Consider the following 15,898-nt stretch of genomic DNA (forward strand, 5'->3'; position numbering starts at 1 on the left):
ATGTCTTGGGAAAAGGACCATTTGCTTTGTTGTTTTTCTTATGTAGCTGAGGTGTTTTCAGATGAAAGCAATCAAGTGCTATTTTCCAAAGCAGTTGCATTGAAACTCTTTGTAGTGACTGCCTTTCTGGAGGAATTACATTATAAATTAAAGCCAATGCAATTTGGCTACTTTTATGCCTATGCTATTGCATAACAGAAATGCAACATTCAAAGATCTCATATATGAACCATGTATTTATGGAAAACATACTGTCTATGATAACTGTGCCCAGAAAAATCACTGCAAACCAACTATTTTGTAATGTATTCTCCTTATATTTCCTTCCTTCCCTTAAGTTGATCAGAAGTGGCTCAATATTTGATGAACAGAAAACACAGATTACACAATCAACTTGCTATTCTAGATAATATTTTATCCATCAATCTGTTTAAAAACAGCAGAAAAGAAATTATAATGACCTCATTTTCTACATCCAAAGTGACAAGCTTTTTGGCCTATGCCCTGCAGCCTACCTAAATTTTTCCTCTCAAGTATTGCCAAGGAGGTATTCATACTTTTCCAAAAAGCACATCTTGGGCTTCTGGTTATACGGTTTCACACACCGGTTAAATAAAATTAGAAATCCAGCCTAAAAGAAATTAAACATGTCACAGACATCTAGACATGCTATTCCATTACAGAGATTATTTGGAAGTGCTACAATTTGATGCTATGGTTTCCTTCATTTAATTTAAAATTACCTCAAGAATGTTAATCATCTTCCAGCAGTAAATCCCCCGTGTGCCAAGCGTACTTCATAGTACCTACAACTCTTTGTCCACGCTGATTGGGATCTCCAGGGGATTAGGTGGTCTACCTACAGAAAGGCCAAAGAGAGAGGATTAATCAAAACAGCCTTTGAAAATCAGACTGCCTCATAATCCATCATAACCACTAGTCTTCAGTGGGAATCGATAGCAAAGATCTGTCAAGTATATATTTGGCATAATTTGCTAGTTTACTAGAATATAGATATTATAGTTATTGGCTCAGAGTATCGTCTGAGGGCTACAACTGAGCCTGCACTCCCAAGGTGCTGCACGAACCTCTGGTAAATGATAGTCCCTGGCCTTCAGGAAGCTGGATCACCCCAAGCTACAGATACAGACTGGTACCAGCAAGGTACCCTACACCACTCTGAAGCAGCCATCCTCCTAAACTGCTGCTGAAGGTCACAGCTTTCTGAAGTAGGACACTTCACAGGGCCTGGTCATACAGTTACTGCACTTCTGCTGAGGCATCACAACTCCCTCCGTGCATGCTTTTAGCCTGGTGCAAAGGCAAGTAATGACAATTAGCAAAACACAGTGTCACTGTGGATTATGCGAAGATGAATTGCATCACTTTTGCAGAAGGTTAGGAGCACACACAAGGTCTGTTCCAAATCTCTTTTGACACAGGGAAATCTGATTGTGTGTCTGAGCTCCAATTCCCCCGTTGGCCAACACGTAAGGTTTATGAACATGGAGTTCTCTCCTACACATCTGTCATGCATCTGAGGTGTGACAAACAGAAATACAATGATAGTAAAAGCTCTAACCATGGAATCTCACATAAGGTTAACAAGAAAATAAGTTTGGGCTTGGCTGCATGGACTCAGGCTGCCAAGCAACTTGAATTTTCAGAGTAAAAACACTTGTACAAGCAATGGGTGCAAGCACTGAGTCTGACTTCAGAGGTTACCACGAGGGAAATGAGGAGGAGAAAATGAAAGTCAAATTTCTTGCTCTTTCACCAGGGAAAAGAGGCCAGGAGTGGACGGCGTGGCGTGCCTTTGCCAACAGCAATGAACTCCAGAACTCCCAATAGAAGAGTTCGGTGAGTCCTATGATCTCAAACAGAAAGAGGCAGTAGAGGGATAGTGTTCTTTTCACACATATCCCACAGAAAAAAAAAATATGAAGGAAAAGAAGGGAAGCATGCTTGCACTGCAGAGCAAAGCGCTCTGGTGCTCTGTGTTTAATTTGGAAGACAAAATGGTGTGCCAAATAGGGGTGGGATCATTTGTAGAACATGGGAATAAGTTGTTTCTCCAGCAGAAGGGATTTTTAAGAGGAACCATTCTGGGCTTGGAGAAATGCCTCCATGCTTCCGTGGCAGCTGAACAGTCCAGAAGGAGGAGCGGATAATGGCAGTCGCTAGTGCAGAGCGAAGTGCGGGGCTGGAGACAAAGCTTACTGGCTTGGATACTGAGCACGAATGTCATACTCCAGTAGGAAAAGCAGCATTAAAGTCAGAGAAAAGGCAATCCAGCTTACAAATGTTTGGTGAAGGAATGTCAGAAAGAGAACTATTTAATGGAAAAAGCAGCTCGGAGTTAGATAATCCCGCTGAACAGGAGGATGTTGACAGCGTGGTTTGAATGGGCACAAGGGCCCTTCCCTGAGGAAGATGGCTGACAGCTAACTCACTGACATGACCGGGACAAGAAGTGGTTCAGATCCAGCCGAACACCACGGAACAGCAGGAATATGGTGGAGACACCGCAGCCACAGAGCTGTGCTGGGGGGCAGGCGGCTATGAGCCAAGACAGGCTGATCACAGGGACTTGGAGCACCATGAAGTAAACAGGCGGGATGCGGACAAAGGAAACAGGAGGCATCCCTGAGACTGACACAGCCTTGTAGGAAGACGTGGTTCTGCTTGAGAAAAGGGTCTTCATCACAGCTACAGGCTGAGGAAAGCAGCACAAACCACCCTGCCACACACGGGCCTCATGGTGTTGTTCCTACATGTCTCAGAGGGTGGTTCCGGGCCTCACGCTGAACAAACAAAACAGTAAAACCATTCAGTTTTTGGAATCGGCCAAAATCCATCAAATGCCACGAGAGGCAAGGTGAGAGAGCAGCTGTACATACAGGCCCAGCTTTTATTTGGAGGAACACTGCAGTAATCTCGGCAGCTCAAGGAGCTGAGATCGTGATGTGGATACAGCTCCCAGGCCTGAGGTGAGGCAGGGGACTGACCGGCTGGCCAAGCAGAAGAGGAGCAGAAAGCAGGCGTGCACGGGGCTGAGAGCGGGACAAGCCCATGCGGTTCTCTGAAATCCCAGCCCAGGCTGAGGAAAAACCCGTTTGTTTGGCCTGAGAGCATTTCATCCACCAGCAAAGGGTAACAACCTGAATGGCAGCGAGGCGTGAGTCACGGGGCAGGTACTAGCTCAAAACCAGACAGGGCTTTTGTGACTCCCCACCCGAATTGCTGAGCTCAGCTCTGGGGCCCGCAGAGCAAGAAGGACATGGAGCTGTTGGGGCAGGTCCAGAGAAGTCCATAATGATGACCAGAGGGCTGGAGCACCTCTCCTACACAGACAGGCTGAGAGCTGGGGTTGTTCAGCCTGGAGAAGAGAAGGCTCTGAGAAGACCTTACAGAGAGGGGGCTGCCAGTGCCTAAAGGAGTCTACAGGAGAGCTGGGGAGGGCCCCTGTGTCAGGGGGTGCTGTGATAGGACAAGAAGCAGTGGTTTTAAACTCAAAGAGGGGAAATTTAGATTAGACATTAGGAAGAAATCCTTCACTGCTTCCAAAAATCAATTTACAGCCCAGTTTAACTGTGCACACCCCCATCTTGGCTTGTAAGGTCCTGGAAATGAAAATAAGGCCCAGTTATACAGCACAAAATGGACCACGTTTAAACTACACAAGATGGATATTTTAATAGAAAACATCATGTGAGGATGAGGAAAGCATAGCACGCTGTCTGAACTCCTCCTACAGCATGTAGACTCCTGGCATTTCTGGAAATATGCATAATTGCACACAATGCCTGAAAATGGCCCCTAGCTTGTTGTGCACTGTGGTTGTGCCTCACCTACAGGCACAAACCTTGCTGGCTTTCAGCTATCCAGCAGGGTAGAACTACAGCATCGCCGAACTGGCTCGTGTTCATTCCTTCTGACCTCACAGCGAGAATAAATACATTGAACATCAAGAGGAGTCCAGGTATTAGTCTAAGCAGAGTCTATATAATTACTAAAAATAGATGCTATGGAAAATCCCTGTGCTTTAAGCATAGCAGCTTTGGGCCAAATTCCAGAGGCTGTTACAACTGACAATGTTCACATTTGTTAAGCAGCATTGCAGGCCACATCTAGCCTACTGGGGACTCTAAAAATGTATGTTTTACTAATGAATTTTATGCTACCTGTGCCAAATCAGCTAGTTTATTTGGGCACGTTCATGTAAATTGGACATTGACTTGGAGCAGAAATAAAATTCTTCAACTTTACAGCGCTATGGAATAAAGGGGATGTGTGCTCTGGGTCGAGGAGAACATTTGGCACATTGTCTGAGGGTCTCGAATGCTTTGAGGAGGGTGTATTACAGCTTGGTTAGAGGCTCTGGTGTTTTGGAATGGTCTTTTTTTTTTTTTTTTTTGGATAAAATATTCCCCCACTATATTTCCTATCAATCCGGAAAAAATAGGGTAAGTAGTAGAAAATCATTTACGCTCACAAGAAAACATGTTTGGAGTCTGATGTTGGGTTATATCGATCAAGAGAGCAGGAGGGAAAGGGCTGGTGCTGCACTTGACACTGGCTGTGTCCCAGCTGCTTGCCATCTGCACCCCTCTCTAACGAAGCATCTTCCTCTCCACGACACGCAAATTCCTGTAGCTTGCCATTAAACAAACCAGGGAAGCTCATTGCTCATCTTACCTGCATAAGAGACAGGAAAATCCAGTAGTTCTTGGGTGAGTGGGGATTAGCAGACACAACATCTGTGCTTACAGCATTGCTCCATTCCCTCCTAGGGACCTGAGCAATTAACCAGAGAGAAAATAGAAGTAGCATTACTTTGTGAGAGGAGTCAGCATTTCCAAGTGAAAACTTGTTTCTTAGGCACAGCACAAGCAGGGAAGAAAATCTCATTTCATACAGTTCGTCACTGTCCTTTGATGAAGTCTTAGTTTTCCACATTTCCCCCCTCTTTGCCTCGCCTTCCCTCTTTCCCCCATCTCCTCTCACAATTCCCAGCCTGTGTTTCGGACAACAATGCCACAGCTGAAAGGCCATTATGCAGATTCATGAATACATAATTCAAAATCGAGCCACCACAACAGTTGCTCTTACTTTTTAACCCCATTGTCGGCCAAGCGGTGATGTTCAGCTGCGACAGCAGCCGAGGGAAATGCGACACACGCAGGTTTTCCCACAGCCTTTCGCCCCTGCTGCAGGCTAATCCCATTGAGAGCATTGATGCCCGCAGCACAATGCAGCATCCCTGCCGCGGCCAGGGACCGGCCACAGCCCCGCCGCCCCGTGCCAGTGGATGCCCCGCTGCAGTTTTGGTCTGGGTTTTGGGGAATAAGGACAAACCTCTTGGGCTGCAGTGGTCCCAGACTGGTGTTAGACGAGGGAGCTGCTGCATTAGCTTGAACATGAGATATGTTACTATTGTTATAATATTATTGTTATAATTAACAGCTATTTTAAGGTAGTGTTTGCTATAAAATGAAATACAAAAAAAAAAAAAAGCTATTATATTCACATCCCACTGCTTATACCATTTTATTGCCACCTGCTTGTTTCCTTCTGCCTTTTTAGGCTAAATTTTAGCCAAGGAACAGGGCTTCAGGAGCACACCTGCAGGTCTCACAGCATAAAGGACAAAGGCTGTGTTTTGTCCCCTGTGACACGTAGTTCAGGTAGACCCATGGGCAGCACGCTCGCACTTGGCATTAGGCTCTGCACAGCGTGCCGCACTGTTAACTTGTCTAACTGCCCCAGTGCAAGCATTGTTATCTGTAAAACAGCCCCTTTAATTTAGCCAATAAAAGCCTGGTTTTGATTAGTATCAGATCAATTTAGTCTTCTTAGTAATTTGCAGGGGTTTCCTAGACAGCTCCGTTCTCCTCGGAAGACCAAAGAAGGCTCAGCCCAAAGGTAATTGTGGCACTTAAATTAAACTGCAGTAACTTGGGTGCCTTTTTGCCTATTTCCAGACAACTGCAGTGAAAGCAAGTACAGAAACTCTTTGGTGCTCTGCAAAGATCCCACACAAGAGAATGAGATAACCGACTCTTTAGCGAGTGGATTAATAGATTGTGAAAAGCCTGTCTCAAAAATTCAGCACAAGCTTTTCTAATGGTCTATGGCCAAGTGAATGATGGGCTGATTTTTATTAAGTTTCGCACAAAGGTGAATTAGTGTCTTTCACTATGGCAACGGCAATAAAAGGATACAGAATGACTCCGAAAGGTCCCGGCTGTCTGGGGAAATTGGTTGACATTCTGCAAGCCCATTCAACCAGGAAAGGGGTTTATTGTGTGCACTTCCCCCAGGTTGGCTGTGCCAGTTCCATGTGCCACCCCGGTCTGCCCGCTGTCCTGGGGCAGGACAAGAAGAGCAGGAAAAGGAGAGCTCATCTGGACCCACAGAACAGTGGGGTTTGAAAGAAAACCCTCCTGTTTGGTGTCTCCGTGGGTGGACTATCTGATGTCGTCCCCTTAAAATGTCAATGCTCTTTTTCAATGATCATTGTCATATTCTACAGCTCCCAGTACCCAGAGGCTTGGTTAGTGATACCAAAAATAACTAGATAGAAAAGGCACCCTCGTTCATGCTCTGAGAGGAGCAGATGGAATAAAACCCAAGAGACTGAGCATTTAGGCTAGCGAATGCTGTGCTGCTGGGCCAGGTTCCTAGAGTGGTCTTTTTTCTTCATTGAAGAACCGTGCACCTGTGTGGCAAAACAGTCATTTTTCTCCACTTTCAGTTTAAAAACCCTATTAGTTTTACATAAAAACACAAATCTTAAATTTTTGCATGAACCCATCACGCGTTTCAGCTGCCCTCCACAGAGCATGAGCCAAGCTGTTGAACTCTCCTCTCCTGCCTCCCCTGTCAGCCTCGGATGCAGTTAGCTGCACAAACCTGTGCTCCTCACCTCCTGCCACAGCTGCCTACCCTCACGGGGACGTAACTTTATATTCCATTAAATCACAGAATCTGAGAATAGGTGGAAAGGAAGGACGTGCAGAGGTCAGGAGGTCCAACTCCCTGTTATCCAAAATTTTCCCCCAGCTGTCCATTTTTTACATTTGTCAAAATTCTCTTGCCATCTGTCCCTTGAGCTTCACCTTCTCTGTCATCTTTTGATACAGGAGCTGCTTGGTGGACTCTCCCTCTTCTGCAGCACCCACAGCAGTCCTTCGGCCTGGCTTAGAAGCACTTGTCTGAGGATGCCAGAGATCCTGGCGGGGCTGATTGCATGCCATCCCCCCTTGTTTTACAGAAAGAAGGGTGGTGCCTTCAAAGGGTTGGGTGACTTGGCCAATTCCTCCTGTTGGTCTCCTGCCCCGTGCATTAGCAACGTGCCCAACCAGGCTGCACTGCACACAGCATCACAGCAGCACCAGCTCTGAGGGACCTCTGCTACTAAAAGGGGTTGAAAACCACTTCATCAAAGAAAAAAAAAAATAAAAAAAAATAAAGAACAGTAAGGAGTGACTAAAGGAGGGGAAAAAAACATGAAGAGAGGTCTAGGTCACAGCCCAAGGGCACTAATCAATAAAAATAAACAGTAATCTCCCCCCGAGGAGAAATGTTCCGTACCTTTTCATTTTATTTCTTCAGGACTTGATAGGAGCTGAGGGAAAAGGCATCGACTTTATTTTCTTTTTACTTTTTATTTACTCTGGATGCACAGGTTCTGACTGTCTTAGCTCCAGCTTCATTATTGCCGTACCTTACTTGAAATTCTTCCAGACAGTTTGATAAATGAATTGCTAAGTGAACCAGCATCGCTTGTTCTTTCTAGAGAGCTCTCAGCAGACAATGCTCCTAAAGCACAGATTTCCCAAACACCAGGAAAAAAAGAGAAAAAAAAAAGAAAAAAAAAAAACTTTCAGAATAGCAGCTGCATACTGCATATGTGCTATGTTTATGGAAAGAGTAAACATGAAAAACAGACACATTTGGTTTTAATTCACTTTGACTGACCCAACAAGTCCTCCCCAGAGATAACAGTCAGGTCAGCCCATAAATTTTCAAGTAAGTACGCATGATTTTAGCTGCATGTCCTCTATTAAAAAAGCCAGAAAGTTGTGTGGCTCAGCATCTCTGAGCAGACATCCAGCACAGAGCCCAGCACAAAACTGGCTTGTTTGTGGTCTGCTTCACCAGAGGCCAGCCCTTTCACCAGCACACACACATCAAGAGTCCGTATAAACCCCTGCTTCTGTAGTTAGAAGTACCTCACCTTACAGGAGGCAAGAGGCAGGGGCTCAGACATGACATACTGAGTAATATCTTACTCTGCAAGGAGCCTCGCCGAAGCCAACAGATGAACTCATGGACTATTGAACACGGCTATCGCAATTTGATCCATGATTACAGCTTCTGGGAAAATGTTCCCACTTCTTCCCTCCACCCAAGTTTTAGACAAGCAAAGGGATTTTTGTCATAGAAGTGTAAATTTTTGTTTTATCTTAGTTCTTTATAGCAACATAAATCTGGGAAGTCCTGACGCAGGTGCCAAAAACCTGGTCCTATTAATTACAGTCCCAATGTTGTAAATTTCTAAATGAGATGTTAGACGTGTTAAATTCCCCACAGCAACTTGGAGCACTGGACCACACTGCGGTGTCCTGGCTCCGGTGGCATCCACCCCATCAAAACCTTCCTCCCCTGCTTAACTTCCAGCATCTTTTTGCGTGCTCTGCTGAGCCCAAGCCATAGGATGCAACGAGAAGCATCCTTTGTTGAGAGCTGCGCTAATCCACACTGGCTGATTTAATTATTGTAATGATTTTGGTGTGTGATGTGTTGCATTTGGTGTAATTCTGGTTTTTAATTAACTGACAGAGCGCCAATTTTGACTTATCATTGGGCAATGACCGTCATTGCTCAAGGAAACCATCCTGCTTAAGTGGTACCCAATTCAAGTCTCTCACATTGCTCTGAGATTTGAAAATGCTAAATTCACTCTCAACAAAGGCATGGCTGGAAGCACAGGACAGCCCCAATGTACACCAATTTATCTTAATTTCTCACATTCAAGCCAACTGCTCTCAGTAATATTCCACTGAGGAGGTGATATTGATGAAACTCAGCCAAATACAAGAGCAAAATCCCTTTTTTCAATTAGATGTTTTTAACATCTCCAAACCAGAGTTCCATCATGTGACAACATCTTGAATTAATTGAGCTACGGGCAATCCTCGTTCTTTGTGTGTGCTATGAAATGTAGGAAACACAGATGCTGTCTGTTTAAACTGTCAAACAAGTTTCCTGATGGTAGCTATCATGTCTACTACAGACTGTTGGTTTAGCAAATGTTGTGAATGCAAAGTTGGAACATGTGTGCAAAATATTCCAAGCTATAAACATCAGAATCATTAGAAGCTTCTTGAAGGTTTGTACCAACGTTGCGAGAGGAGCTGTAACTGCTCTGGCCATTTTGCTGGAGGCATTCAAGACGCCTTGACCACATCTATGCCAAAAAAGCCTCATTACCCAAGAAGAAACCCTTAAAAAGGCAGGAAAATAATGAAACTGCTTGGAGCATTGGCTAATACGCTCCAAGCATAGCACGCTAACAGCAAAATAAATAGCACAGGTAACTTATGATCTTTTTTTGTTAACACACTCCCATAGAAATGCAATGATTAACTCAGCAATAAAGTAGAGACATCTCCGATGCTGTGCCTAAGAGCCAGATACCACCGTTCTGCACATACTTCTAAAGGTAACATTTCTGACAAGCAGGAGAGCTTCATGGGGCAGACACACCAAAGTTACAACCACAGGTGTACAGAAGGAAAGAGGGACAAGGCTGAGAGCTTTCAGAAAAGGGATAAGATCAGAGGACGTGCCACTGTCACGTGTCACACCCCAGCTTTAGCCTTTTAAGAAATGCATCTTCTGATTTTGCTGTAGCACATGATTATTTCTTGATCCAGACAATTTTCAGCTCCTGGAAAAACCAGATGCAGAGACAAGCAGCTGTTGCATTTGTAGTACCATTGTAGATGGTTCAGGAGACTGTAATCCTGACCTTACCTATGATAAAATATGCCAACGCGCAATGGCATAGGGAGGTTTGAAAGGGATTCCCGATGCTGGCTGGAGCAGGAGTTGGAAAACCTCTTTCTTGTTACGTCAGAATCAAACTTTTTATTAAACATTCAACTCCTACAGCACAGAACTAGTGATAAACGACCTCTAATGAGGACAGACTGTTGGCTTTCAAAACCATGACAGCACTTCTGCTAGATGCAGAGTAAGGAGGTTCTCACTGTGGAACCTGTTCAGAAGAGTCCGCAGCCCTGCTGAAGGCCAGATAGTGCTACAACATCAGTGAGAAATGCCTGTCTTCTTCTGCAATGTCAACTCCAGACAGAAAACTAACAGAGCAGAAGGAGACCTGAGTCCTAAAGTCCTCAGTAGACATATTCTTGTCTCAATGCGTAACAGTTGGGGCATTTTCCAAAGTGAAAAGACTGGAGTTTTAATGCATCAAGGCAGTTTCCCCCACTAAAGAGATCAGAATGGTCCCCTGCCCTGTTAGCAGCCAAGAGAGCATCTCTTAAATCCAGCAGAACTAGCCACAACACTTTTTTCCCCTATTTCTGAATCATAAATTGGGGATATTAACTAACTGGAGTGTGGACACAGTGCAAGATATTTTACACGTTTGGTTTTCCTGACCTTACTTTTGTAAGTGGAGTCAACAACCACACAAGGTCTCAACCACACGAGGGTACAAAACCCTTCCCTACTCGGTTGTCGGGGTTTTACAGTAGCCTACCTGCCCCACAATCACGATTCAAACTGATGGGATATTGTGAGACTGCCAAAGCACTTTGAAGTGCCAGCAAATTGAAAAATAAGGTGCCCATGGGGAGAGTCATGACATTGTAAAGCTGCAGCTCCCAGACATTTTGGATCAATGTACAACGTGCTGCTCATAGGACTTAATGAAACAATTACAGCTCTCCCGTTGATTGCTTTTGTTTTCTACCATAAATCAATAGATTATTAACTGTAAATGTCAACGCGGTCTTTGTTTCCTAAGAGGTCACTTTGCAAGGTAGTAATGAAGAACACACTGCTTGACTAAATAAGCTTTGAATTACTGGTTACACATGGACGTATCAATTTCTAAAGAGTCTATAGGAATAAAAGAAGCTCAGATGTGCAGAAGTAAAACTGGGGACACTGGGAAAACAACATCAAAACGCAACAAGAGGGATGTGAATGGAAGATCACCTGTAAAAACTGAGAAAAATCTGCAAGCATAAGAAGTGTACTTGGTACTCCTTTTGGTAAAGTGAGTTTCTGCTAGGAGAGCTCAGCCTATTCCCATTATGGAAATACTTTTACAATGCAAGGCAGTAAATAAAAAGTATGGATTTAATGTATTTAAAACAGTGCAACAGAAGATGCACAAGCCCCAGCTTCATTGCACTGCACTGGAGTTCCTAGACCAGCCCTTTGGTTAAGCAGGCCCATGGACGTGGGAGGATTTAAAGAGTCACCACCTGAAGAAGACGCTGATTTGGAGCGAAAAGTGTCAGTGATGAGACTGGGGGGTTCACCATGTCTTAAACTGGAGTTGTTGGCATCAAACTGCAGGAGCTGAAGACTTCATAGCACGTTAGTAAGGGCACGGTGTCATTGCAGAGCCTTTGCTGCCTGTTTCCCGGGGGAGCTACCTTTTACCCATGCAAATGCCCAGCTGAATACAGGTGCACTTCTCGCCTCTAGCCTTAAACTGTTGCAGTTTTGTCAGACTGCCGCCACGTTTATTTTAGCTGCGCAGGCATTGTCTCACGTAGCCCCTAATTACAACTCGGTAAGACTCTGCTAATTCATTCCTGGCTGAAATGCTCTGACAGCCTCCAAATGAAAAACCAGAAGAGACAGCAATCCTGCTGTCGCACAGTGCCACGGACTGTCCCCATTTCCCATGAGAATAATAATGCCTCTGCATAAAAGCATTTCTAGGAGACAAAGGGAACAGGCTATAGAAGTTACCAGAAAGTATACAAGCTCCCCAAGATGCTAAAAAAGCAAGAAAGGTATAAAAATATCCAGTAACCAAAAGTGCTGATTGGAAAGGCCAGCAAGGGAGAAGTCCTTTACCTCCCAAAGGCTATGGCGTGCCTGATGGTCCCCTGGGAAGATGCACAGTGAGGGGGGCACAACATTTCCCTGAATCCCACGTCCTCCTTCAGCTTGCTGCACATCGATGGAGGAAAGCCCCTCTACAGAAACTGCACCCGTGGGTTATGCACATCGGTGGGTTTCAGTTCGGTCAGCAGCAGCTCAACTCCTGAATTTGCAGAAGGTTGCCTGGTTTGGGATCTCTGAACTCACTGCTGGGGTTGCCAGTGAGTTGGCACTGCTAATTTTGCTGAGGTGCCTGAGCTTCGGCTATGTTCTCTTTTATATAGGTTGCCAGACACTGTGAGAGAGTAAATAACCAGCTCTCGTTTCTAAAACTTAGAATATTTCATAACACGGTCCTCGAGTCTAACTCTACCCTTTGTTGCCCGTTGAGGAAGGAGTATTTGCATCTGGGCTTTTGTTCATTGCCAAAATCTCAGGGATGAGGTTAATCGCAACTTGGGACACACGCAGGCTCAGTCCTCCAAGTTTCTAGGCACCAGAATAATTTATTTGTATGAAGAATAATAAATAATTTCAAATTTGGAACCCTGTTTTTTTCAACTGATGTGTCTTTGCTTTAAACTTGAGCAATGGAGACCAGTATCATATTCACAAAACAAATGGGTTACAATGCCCTTGGCAATAAAGAACAGCGTTGCAGTCTCTTGACCTCTGAGTTCGCTGTGTTAATAGAAACCTTATTTTGACAAGATTTTATTCCCTGCATAGGTGAGAAAGAAATTCTGACATGAAAGCAACTTAGGCTAAAAACAAAGGAGGCATAAGGAGAAGGATGAAAAATAATGAAAATTTGTTCTTGCTTTCACAATCAGTGCCTCAGAAAACTTGCCAAAACCTCTACGGACAATTAAGAGATTTCTGAGTGTGTGGATTTTGGAGTCAGTGTGAACTAAGCAGTCATCTTTTTTTTTTTTTTTTTTTTTTTTTTTTGTTCCCCTTAAATAAAATTGTGTTTGACTTGAAAAATCGGTTGGCTTCTGAGAAGAGGGCATTAGCAAGGACACAGACAAGATATTAATAGCTGAAAATGCAACTGGTAAGCAAGCTGTGGCTGAGTGCAATACACGTCTGTCTTGCACCAGAAAATGCGAGCACACTGTTCATTTTTGGAGCTCGCACTTTCTTCCTGAGATGCACTGATTTAGTTGATGCAATCCCACTGAGAAACACAGAGCTGCTGTCAAAATGCACGCAACAAACAGTATATGAGACGTTATTAACGCTCTCACTGCACACAGCTTGATGGAAGTTGATCAATGAAACTCCAACATGGAAAGGAATAGCAAGGTGCTTGGTCTAGAATAGTATCCAAAAACATTTCAAGAGATTTAACTGCCAGCTGGGCCCACCTTACGTGTTCCATGGATCTTAGTTCCAGTAATATATTCACAGTACAGCTTGTCTAATAAAGCCTATGTTACAAAATCTATAATATTTAGCTTTAAAATAATGATTAAAAGCTATTTCTGAAAGTCTGTACTTCATTCAAATTTCTCAAACCCACCTAAATCTTTTTCTCCAGTGTGTCACAATTAGAGCAGAGTAGAAAATTAAGCTCAGAATGAGATGTTACTAATAAGAGACACGGAAAATTGAGATACTCAGACAAGAAATACCAACGGTGTGGGATGAACTTTGCAAGCTGGAACATGCCCTCTGGTGGCTGCAGGCTGGGATCCTTTAAGGAGAGAAAAATGATGTTTGCTGCTACTGTTCGGTTGGGTTCTTTGCCACATTTAACTGAAGTGTGGCGGATTAACAGGAAATATGGATTTGTGCTGAACAGAAAAATCAGCATGGTGACTATTGGTATTTTGAAAAAGCAACATTTACTTCCTGGTGTAAAGCACTGGAGTAATTACTGATTGCTGGAGGAGCTGGCAGTAGGGCAACGAACTAACAAAAAAAAATTGTGGAGGAGGGGGAAATACTTAAGAAGGCTCCATAAAATATGTAGAAAACATGCCTGTTGGACAGGCGGAGGTAACTGGCAGGGGATAGTTCAGAAAAAGCAAAGGTTGAGTTGGTGGCAGTCTTCTAAAATGTCTAGAGCTGTTGTGGAGGAACTGAAATGATTTTCTTCACAGTCAGCAAGACAAAATGATCAAGTTTACGTGCAACCAGAATTAGGAAAACTGCACACCAGGCATTAAAAGCTTTCAGTGACGAGGCTACTAGTCCCTGCAAGAACTCCCTCCAAGGAACTTAGGGAACTGCAAACCGTCCTCCTCCCCTGCCCCAGCCTGGAGCTGAGCAGAAGGGAGGAGCAACAAAACTTTTAAACATCCACTTTCCTGCTCCTATGTAGACACAGAGGAGGAATTTCAACAGAATTTGTGCAATTTGAGTCCTTAACTAGAGCTTTTTTGCTTTAAATGCGGTGCACTGACCTTACTGTGTTTTTTCTTACTATTCTGCACCGCTCTGTTGATTCTCCCTGGACAATGACAGGCAAATGCCACAGAGAAAGGGAAATGAAAGAAACCTGACACACTTATTTTAAAGTCTGCAACAGACTAAATAATAAATAAATCCTGCTTTTTCGGCAGCACAGAGGTTGCAAACTGACTGTCCCCGTGGACTCCGCTCTCTTCTCACCACTTTATGGACTTCCTAACGCCTGCCTTTGTCCTGAGAGCCACCGCTCAGCAGGACTGCTGGCAGACACGTGTATTACGTGTCGGAAACCAAGTGGCAATAAGTGATGAGAAGCACAAAAATCTGATGGGAATAGTTATTATAAGTAAATGCATAAACATCAAAACGGTGTAACGCAACCACGAACAAACACAGCCAGAAAGCTTTGGAGCTATTAGCTCAATGTCACTTGATTTACCTGGGAAGGTCACTAACTGCTGGTTTCCAGAGTTGATTGTTTCCTATTAATATTGATAGAATTAACGTATGCTATACTTAGCTTTGTATGTGAATTTCTTATATTTACCTTCCTGTTTATTTTAATACTGTTAGCAAACAAATCTCTACCAAGATGAGCTTTAAAAGCGTGCTATAAAATGCATGTAACAAATTAATTCCCAGAGTTTTTTTTTTTTTATTTAGCAGCCCGCTGACCACAGCTACCACCTGGTTTAGCTTAGTAGCAGCAAGCGTTAGGGCTGCACATCTGCGTCCTGTAAACAACGTATTTTGGCATACACAACATAGTTCACATTTCATTCATACTTCAGCAGCTCTGTTCATTAAGCCTCGCGTTTAATAAGCGTGTGTATAGCCGGGCACTGAGTCCCTGTGGTTCTCAGAAGCCCCTACAGAAGGGGGAACTGGCAGTCGCCCTGGCTGGTCTCCTCCTTTGGTTAGCAGCTCCTGCTGAGATGACGTGGGGTTATTGATACCATTTGTTTCCTGCAGTGCATTTCATTTCTCCAGTGAGACTAAAATCCGTCTCGTGCCTAAAGGGCAATCACACGGTTATTTACCTGCTAGCTCTCCCCTGACCAGCAGCCACCTTTTCGGTGCCACCGGGGCTCAGCACCAGCCGCTCCTCGGGGCTTTTTCTCTGCAGCACCTTCCGCAGGCGAGTCCCCGGCTGGCAGAGGAGCAGAGCTAACCGCCTCCTGAGGACAGCCAGTCAGGGCTTGGAAAGCCTCCACTGCTTCAACTCACTTAGGAAAACAAATTATTTGGCAAGTGGAAACGAAATCTGGCTTTTTGTACGCTCGGTAAGTGACATCATAAGCAAGAGGCTCTGAAGGTCCAGCTG

Source organism: Aythya ferina (assembly GCF_964211825.1).
Source record: "Aythya ferina genome assembly, chromosome: 7".
NCBI lineage: Eukaryota > Metazoa > Chordata > Aves > Anseriformes > Anatidae > Aythya > Aythya ferina.